Raw genomic sequence first — 9263 nt, 5'->3', positions numbered from 1 at the left:
CACCTCTCTTACCACTGATAAATCTTCAAAACAAAAGTTGAATAAATAAACTATAGAGCTCAATAACACAATTAATAACTTAGACTTAACTGACATATATAGAATATATCAACCAGCATCAAGAAGATACATTTTCTTCTCAGCATAACATGGATCCTTCTCAAAAATAGATCATATACTATGCCACAGGGCAATTCTTAGTAAATACCAAGGACTAGAAATACTACCATGCATTTTATCAGATCATAATGGAATGAAATTGGAAATCAATGACAAAATAAAGAATAAAAAATACTGCATCACATGGAAACTGAACAATATGCTACTGAATGAACAATGGGTTTCAGAAGACATCAAGGAGGAGATTAAAAATTCTTAGAGGTAAGTGAGAACACAGACACAACATATCGAAATCTCTGGGACACTATGAAAGCAGTACTAAGAGAAAAATTTATTGCATGGAGTTCATTCCTTAAAGAAAGACAAAGTCAACAAATAAATGACCTCACACTATATCGCAAGCCCTAGAAAAAGAACAAATCAGCAGTAAAAGCAGTAGAAGGCAAGAAATAATTAAAATCAGAGCTGAAATAAATGAAATTGAAACAAAAGAAATAATTGAGAAAATTGACAAAACTAAAAGTTGTTTCTTAGAAATAATAAATAAAATTGACAGACTCTTAGCCATGCTAATGAAGAGAAGGAGAGAGAGAATTCAAATTACCAGCATATGTGATGAAAAAGGCAATATCACAACAGACACTACAGAGATACAGAAGATAATTAGAAATTATTTTGAAAACTTATACTCTAATAAAATAGAAGACAGTGAAGGCATTGATAAATTCCTTAAGTCTGCCCAGGTTGACTCAGGAAGATATACACAACTTAAACAGACCAATATCAAATGAGGAAATGGAAGAAGCCATCAAAAGACTACCAACCAAGAAAAGCCAAGGACCAGATGGATACACAGCTGAGTTCTACAAGACCTTGAAAGATGAACTAATACCAATACTCTTCAATTTATTTCAGGAAATAGAAAAAGAGGGAGTACTTCCAAACTCATTCTATAAGGCCAATATCACCCTGATTCCAAAAGCAAACAAAGACACTTCAAAGAAAGAAAACTTCAGACCAATATCTCTAATGAACATAGACGCAAAGATCCTCAATAAAATTCTGGCAAATCAAAAACAAAAACATCAAAAAGATTGTGCACCATCAAGTGGAATTCATCCCAGGGATGCAAGGTTGGTTCAACATACAAAAATCAATAAATGTAATTCATCATATCAATGGACTTAAAGATAATAATCATATGATTATCTTGATAGATGCAGAATAAGCATTTGACAAATTACAGCACCCCTTTATGTCCAAAACACTAAAAAAACTAGGGATGACAGGAACATATCTCAATATTGTAAAGGCTATCTATGCTAAGCCTCATGCCAACGTCATTCTAAATGGAGAAAAATTGAAGGCATTACCTCTAAAATCTGGAACAAGATAGGGATACCCTCTCTCACCACTTCTATTCAACAAAGTTCTTGAAACACTGGCCAGAGAATTTAGACAGATGAAAGAAATTAAAGGGATATGTATAGAAAAAGAAGAACTTAAACTAGCATTATTTGTTGACTATATGATTCTATACATAGAAGACCCAAAAAACTCCACCAGAAAACTTTTAGAACTAGTAAATGAATTCAGCAAAATAGCAGGATATAAAATCAACACCCATAAATCCTTTTAGAATGTATGGTCAATTTCTGTAGATCAGTGACAAATCCTCTGAGAAGGAAATAAGGGAAACTACCCCATTCACAATAGCCTCAAAAAAAAAAAAAAGATATCTGGAAACCAACTTAACAAAAGAGGTGAAAGATCTATACAATGAAAACTACAGAACCCTAAAGAGAGAAATCAAAGAAGATCTTAGAAGATGGAAATATCTACCTTGCTCATGGATAGGCAGAATTAATATTATCAAAATAACCATACTTCCAAGAGCACTATACAGGTTTAATGCAATTATGATCAAAATCCCAATGGCATTCCTCATAGAAACAGAAAAAGCAATCATGAAATTCATCTGAAAAAATTAGAGACCCAAAATAGCTAAAGCAATTCTAAGCAGGAAGAGTGAAGCAGGCGGCATCACTATACCAGATTTTAAACTATACTACAGGGCAATAGTAACAAAAACAGCATGGTATTGGCACCAAAATAGACGGGTAGACCAATGGAACAGAATAGAGGACACAGAAACTAATCCACAAAATTACAATTATCTTATATTAGACAAAGGTGCAAAAAACATACAATGAAGAAAAGATAGTCTCTTCAACAAATGGTTCTAGAAAAACTGGAAATCCATATGCAACCAAATAAATTAAACCCCTATTTATCATCATGCACAAAACTTAACTCAAAATGGATCAAGGACCTAGGAATTAAACCAGAGACTCTGCATTTAATACAAGAAAAAAAGTAGGCCCTAATCTTCATCATGTGGGATTAGGCCCCAACTTCCTTAATAAGACTTCTATAGCACAAGAATTAAAACCAAGAATCAATAAATGGGATGGATTGAAACTAAAAACTTTTTTTCTCAACAAAAGAAACAATCTGTGAGGTGAACAGAGAGCCTACATCCTGGGAGCAAGTTATTACCCCTCACACATCAGATATAGCACTAATCTCTAGGGTATATAAGGAACTCAAAAATCTGAACACCAAAAAAAACCCCAAATAACCCAATCAACAAATGGAATAAGGACCTGAACAGACACTTCTCAGAAGAGGGTATACAATCAATCAACAAATATAAAAAAATGCTCATAATCTCTAGCAATCAGAGAAATGCAAATCAAAACTACTCTAAGATATCATCTCACTCCAGTCAGAATGGCAGCTATTATGAAGGCAAACAACAACAAGTATTGGAGAGGATGTGGGGACAAAGGCAAACTCATACATTCCTGGTGGGACTGCAAATTGGTGCAGTCAATTTAGAAAGCAGTATGGAGATTCCTTGGAAATCTGGGAATGGAACCACCATTTGACCCAGCTATTCCTCTTCTCAGACTATTTCCAAAGAACCTAAAAACAGCATACTACAGGGACAAGCCAAATAAATGTTTACAGCAGCACAATTCACAATAGCTAAACTGTGGAGCCAACCTAGATGTCCTTCAGTGGATGAATGGATTAAAAAAATGTGACATATATACACAATGGAATTTTACTCAGCATTAAAAAAGAACAAAATTATGGCATTTGCTGGTAAATGGATGGCATTTGAGAAGATAATGCCAAGTGAACTTAGCCAATCCCCCCCCCAAAAAAATGCCAAATGTTTTCTCTGATATAGGGGAATGACTTATAGTGGGGTAGGGAGGGAGAGCATGGGAGGATTATATAAATTCTAGATAGGGCAGAGGGATGAGAGGGAAAGGGAGGTTGCAGGGTATTAGCAAGCATTGTGGAATGTGATAGTCATCATTATACAAAGTACATGTATGAAGGCTTGAATTGGTTGTCAACATACCTTATATACATAGATGAAAAATTTTGGTATATATGTTATTAAGAATTATAATGCAAAAAAGTACATTTATAATGGCATAAATTGGTGTGAACATACTTTATATAGAGAGATATGAAAAATGTGCTCTATATGTATAATAAGAAATGTAATAAAAATGTGCTCTATAAGTGTAATGCATTCCACTGTTGTCATGTATTTAAAAAATAAAAATAAAATCAATTGAAAAATAAAAAAAAATCTTCCATGCAAAAAAAAAGAACTGGTATTATAAATGGAAAACTATGTCATCATATTTCATCAGGTTTGGGATAAATAAATCAACATTCATTTGCAACCTATTTCTACATAACAGTCATGTTTCTGTTTGAGGGAATTTAAAAAAAAATCATTCACAAGTGAATATTAAGCAGCAGCTAATGTGGTGGACACTAGATTTAAAATTCCAAGCAAATTTGGCATGCAAATTTTCCTTTTAGAATGTATGGTCAATTTGTAAGACAAACAATGAATAATTATAATATGGTGTGATCAAGACCATGATAGAGGAAATGCAAAGTGCTATAGAAGTCTAATATAGGTATACTGCTCTATTTCCTCCTGTGTTTGGACTTTTCACTAATATTCAAAATATTAAATCTGAAAGTTACACTTACCTTACACAATCACAATAATATCTGTGTTTTATTTTGCTTTTCCAACATAATTTCAATTTTCTCCTCTAAAAATATTTGACCTGCTTATTTCACATAATTATAGGGATACAATAAGATTACTTTAAAGAGGGCAAAATACCCAGGAAATATTAGATACTACAGTCAGTTTTCAAAGATTCCAAAATTTTGCTGTATAAATGCAAAAATTATTATCTTAAGTTTGTTCTAAGCTTTCATATCTTTGATCAGATTTCTAAATGAAATTTCACATAACTAAAATTAAAATGTAAATAACTCCTTGGGGGAAAATATTAGAAAACATATGGCTAGAAAGACTACTAGTGAAGTGTCAATTGGTTTATTTCAACTTGCAGAAGCAGTTAGACAATGCTTATCAAAAACTATAAAAAATAATTCATACATTCCCTTAGAAACAGTTACTTAGGGAAGAGAGAGGATTTTAAAGGTATATTCTTTGACATGTAACACAAAAATCACAAAAAAAAAGTTTATCAATGGGATATTTCCAGTACTGTGAAATGAGAAGTCACTAACCAAAGCTAATGCTTTGTTAAATACATATGATTTCTATAAAATGAAATGTTATGTCCACATAAAAACAATAACGAACATTTATGAATATACATAAGAATATTCAAACAATAATTGCCACCAGTTAAAAATAACATACACAATAAGAATGAATTCTGTTTAACATAAATATATAAGATACGGTATGTATTTCTATACACACTACCAAAGTAAAGTATAATTTCAAATTTTCTATGATAATCATTTAATTCTTAAGGAAAACTACTCTTTAAATAAATATGTCTCAAAATTAATTTTATGATTTAAAGTAAAACTCTTCTTTTTAGTGGCTATTAAAAATAAGTTTGGGGCTGGAGTTGTGCCTCTGTGGTAGAGCACTTGCCTAGCACTTGTGAGGCACTGGGTTCGATCCTTAGCACCACATTAAAATAAATAAATAACATAAAGGTATTGTGTCTGTTTAGTCAGCTTCTTCACTGCTGTGACTAAATGACCTGACCAGCACAACTGAAGAGAAGGAAAAGTTTATTTGAAGGCTCATGGTTTCAGAAGTCTTAGTCCATAGAAGGCCAGCTCCATTCCTTGGGGCTCCAGGTGACACAGAGGATCAGGACAGGAGAGTGTGGCAGAAGGAAGCAGTTCACATCATGTCAGGAAGCAGAGATTGCACTGGCCAGATACAAATATATACCCGAAACCTTGCCTCAAATCCGAGCCACTCCCTACCAGCCTTTACTTACCACTCAGTTAATCCCTATCAGGGGATTAAATTACTGATTGGGTTAAGACTCTTACAACCCAATCATTTCTCCTCTGAACCTTCTTGCATTTTCTCACACATGAGCTTTGCGGGGGTGGGGTGGGGGTGGGAGGTACCACATCTAAACCATAACAGTGTCCAGTGTATGACTAAAAAAAATGAGTTTGAAATCACAGAGACTCACATATATAGTCATCTGATACTAGACAAAAATACCAAAAACATAATTTGGAGAAAGGATAGTCTTTTTAGCAAAGGATACAGGAAAAACTGGCTATCCATATGTAGAATAATGAAATGTAACCCCTATTTCTCACCCTGCACAAAACTCAACTTAAAGTAGATCAAAGAGCTAGGAATTAGACCAGAAGTCCTGTAACTGCTAGAAGAAAATGTACACCAACAGTCTACTTTATCAGAACAGGAACAGATTTCCTTAACAAGACTCACAAAGCACAAGAAGTAAAATAAAAAATCAATAAGTGGGATGGCATCAAATTTAAAAGCTTCTTCACAGCAAAGGAAACAAGGGAGGTAAAGAGAGAGTCTACAGAATGAGAGATGTTTGCCAACTACTCTTCATATAGGGCATTAATATCCAGAATATACCAAGAACTCAAAAAACTTAATAACAACAACAACAACAAACAAAATCCTAATAACAAATGGGCAAAAGAAATAAACAGACACTTCTCAAAGAAGAAATACAAATGGTCAACAGATATACATGTATATATATTCAACATCTCTAAAAATTAGAAAAATACAAATTAGAACTACACTGAAACTTCATCTCCCTCCAGTCATAATGGCAATTATCAAGAATACAATAAATGTTGCCAAGGATATGGGGAAAAGAGTACACTCATACATTGCTGGTAGGACTTCTAATTGGTGCAATCACTCTTGAAAGCAGTATGAAGATTCCTCAGAAAACTAGGAATGGAACCCTTATATGACTCAGCTATTTCATACTTCGGTATACATCAAAAGGAATTTAAATCAGCATACTATAGTGACACAGCCACATCAATGTTCATAGCAGTATAATTCACAATAGCCAAGCTATAGAGCCAATCTAGGTGCCCTTCAACAGATGAATAGATAAATAAAATGTGATATATTACACAAATAGTATTACTCCACTCTAAAGAAAAATGCTGCATGCCATTTGCCAGTAAATAGAAGATCTGGAAACTATCATGCTAAATGAAATAAGCCAATCCCCAAAAAACAAAGGTGAAATGTTCTTTCTGATATGTGGATGCTAACACACAACAAGGGGGTGAGGGGAAGAATAGAAATTCTGTGGTTTATACCTAGGGGGATGAAGGGAAGGGAGGAGGGATAGGAATAGGAAAGATAGTGGAATGAATCTGACATAACTTTCCTATGTACAAATATGAATACACCACAGTGCATCTCAACATTGTGACTGGGATCCTAAGTAGAATAAGATATACACACTGTTTGTATAAAAGCTTATCAAAATGGGGGAGGGGATTAAAATAAATTTTTTAAAATGAGATAAAGGAAAAATAGAAAGGAGAGGAAATTTCATCAAAATAGAGGCAAGAACAGCAGAGTAGATGAAGGGAATTGAGGAGGAAGAATGGACAGGTAAAGGGAAGAATAGTGTAATGAATCTGACATCACTTTAACATGTGCATGCACCGATGTGGCACTGTGGGTTCTGGCATTGGATGTATCCTCAGAACACTAATTAAAAATAATTGGGGCGGGGGGTGGGGGGGCTGAGGTTGTGGCTTAGCAGTGGAGCACTGGCCTTGCACGTGTGAGACCCTGGGTTTGATCCTCAGCACCAAATAAAAATTAATAAGTGAAATAAAGGTATTGTGTCCAACTACAACTAATAAATAAATAAATATAATTTTTTAAAAAAATTAAACTAAATGTATTGAATAGGGATCAGTGGAATAAGAATGGGGTGCAGTAATGGCTGGGACTGAATTGGAAAAGCTTGTGTTTCATGCTTTTGTGATTATGTAAGGGTGTGTCCTGGTGTTGTATATAACTAAAAAGGAATAAGTAAATAAAAACAGAAACTACTCCCTTAAGTTTCTCTTACACTGAGTTCCCCTGTACTTGCAAGCTTTAGTGCCATCTAGTGGATACATTACATCACTACACTTCAGTTCTAAATAGCTCACTACATGAAACTACATAAAAAATTTCTGGATGACTATGATGAACAATAATGTAATGGACATTTCTGAATTGCTGAGAGAGTAAATTTGAAAGTTTCTCACCATAAAAAATTGCAAGGATTTTAGGCGGGACAATAAACACGTTAATTAGCTTGATTTAATCACTTTACATGGTATGCAGATTGCATGGCATTTCATTATACTCCAAATTTTAAATCAATTTACAAAAGGATGTCTGGGTTTTTTATACCCAATTGGATAAGTGTGAATAGTGATTTTTAAAATCCCAGTAGTGCCTCATTTGGCAGATGTAGCCACCACCCTCTCTTAATAATACCTTTTACATTTTTTCTAATTATTAAGAAAATTAGATTATTTATTAAGAAAATTAGAAATTCTATTGCTCTCTTTTGAATAGGCAAGAGGATACAAGATTTGATGTCTTTCTGTTATCTCAGCTTGTTTTTAATTTAATTTACATTTTGATTTTGAATTGAAAAACTGCATACCTTTCTTCTTTAGAACACACATCTGCAATTCCAGTAGAAAGTCTAACCATGTCCGTACTAAAGAACACATGCAAATACTGGACTTCATTAAGTTTAAATTGGATTTAGGTGTTCCCAAGCCTCCTCGACCTCAACAGTCTAAAAACTCTCTTGAAACTTATGTTAATATATTTCTTTAACCAAGCAGCCCATGAAGGCAAATTCTGTGGGACATTATTCCCCAAACAAAAGCTCTTTTCTAGTCCTCATAGCTTTGACACAGGTTGGCAATGAATAAAAATCTAGCTTTAAATTCTGTCAATTTTGTCCAATCCTCTATTGTCACCTCTCCTCAAGAGTCCAAGTTTCCATTCATTAGGAAAGTATACAAAATCTGACAGTATGTGATCTTAATAAAACAAGATAAATCTGACTAGATATACTCAATCATTATTTCAAATTCTTTCTCTCTTTTTTGGTATTTTCTTTTGGTACTCAATTTTTTAATATTTATTTTTTAGTTGTAGTTGGACACAGTTTAGTTGTAGTTGGACACATTATTTTGTTTATTTATATGTGGTGCTGAAGATTGAACCCAAGGCTTCACATGTGCAAGGCAAGTGCTCTACTGCTGAGCCACAATCCCAGTCCTGGTACTCAAATTTGATATGCATCAGGTTTTTCCTTTCAATTCTTCATTTTACTTAACCTCTCATGTTGTCCTTATTGTGTCTATTTGTGCTGAATTCTTGGTAATGTCTTCAGACACATTTTACAGTTCACAAATTATCTCTTTTCCTGTGTCTAATCCAACTCATCTATTGAGCTTCTAATTTCAGTGAGCATAATTTTAAGTTCTAAGGGCTTTTAAATTTTCAAACCTGCCCATTAACTTTTTTTTATATTGGTTTTATTTTTTAAATACATGACAGAAGAATGCATCATAATTCTTATTACACATATAGAACAATTTTTCATACCTCTGTTTGCATATAAAGTATGTTCACACCAATTTATGTCTTCATACATATACTTCGGATAATAATGTCCATCACATTCCACCATCCTTGCTAATCCCCTGCCACC

Source organism: Marmota marmota, unplaced genomic scaffold, assembly GCF_001458135.2.
Source record: "Marmota marmota marmota unplaced genomic scaffold, marMar, whole genome shotgun sequence".
NCBI lineage: Eukaryota > Metazoa > Chordata > Mammalia > Rodentia > Sciuridae > Marmota > Marmota marmota.
Note: the sequence above shows the minus strand (reverse complement) of the source record.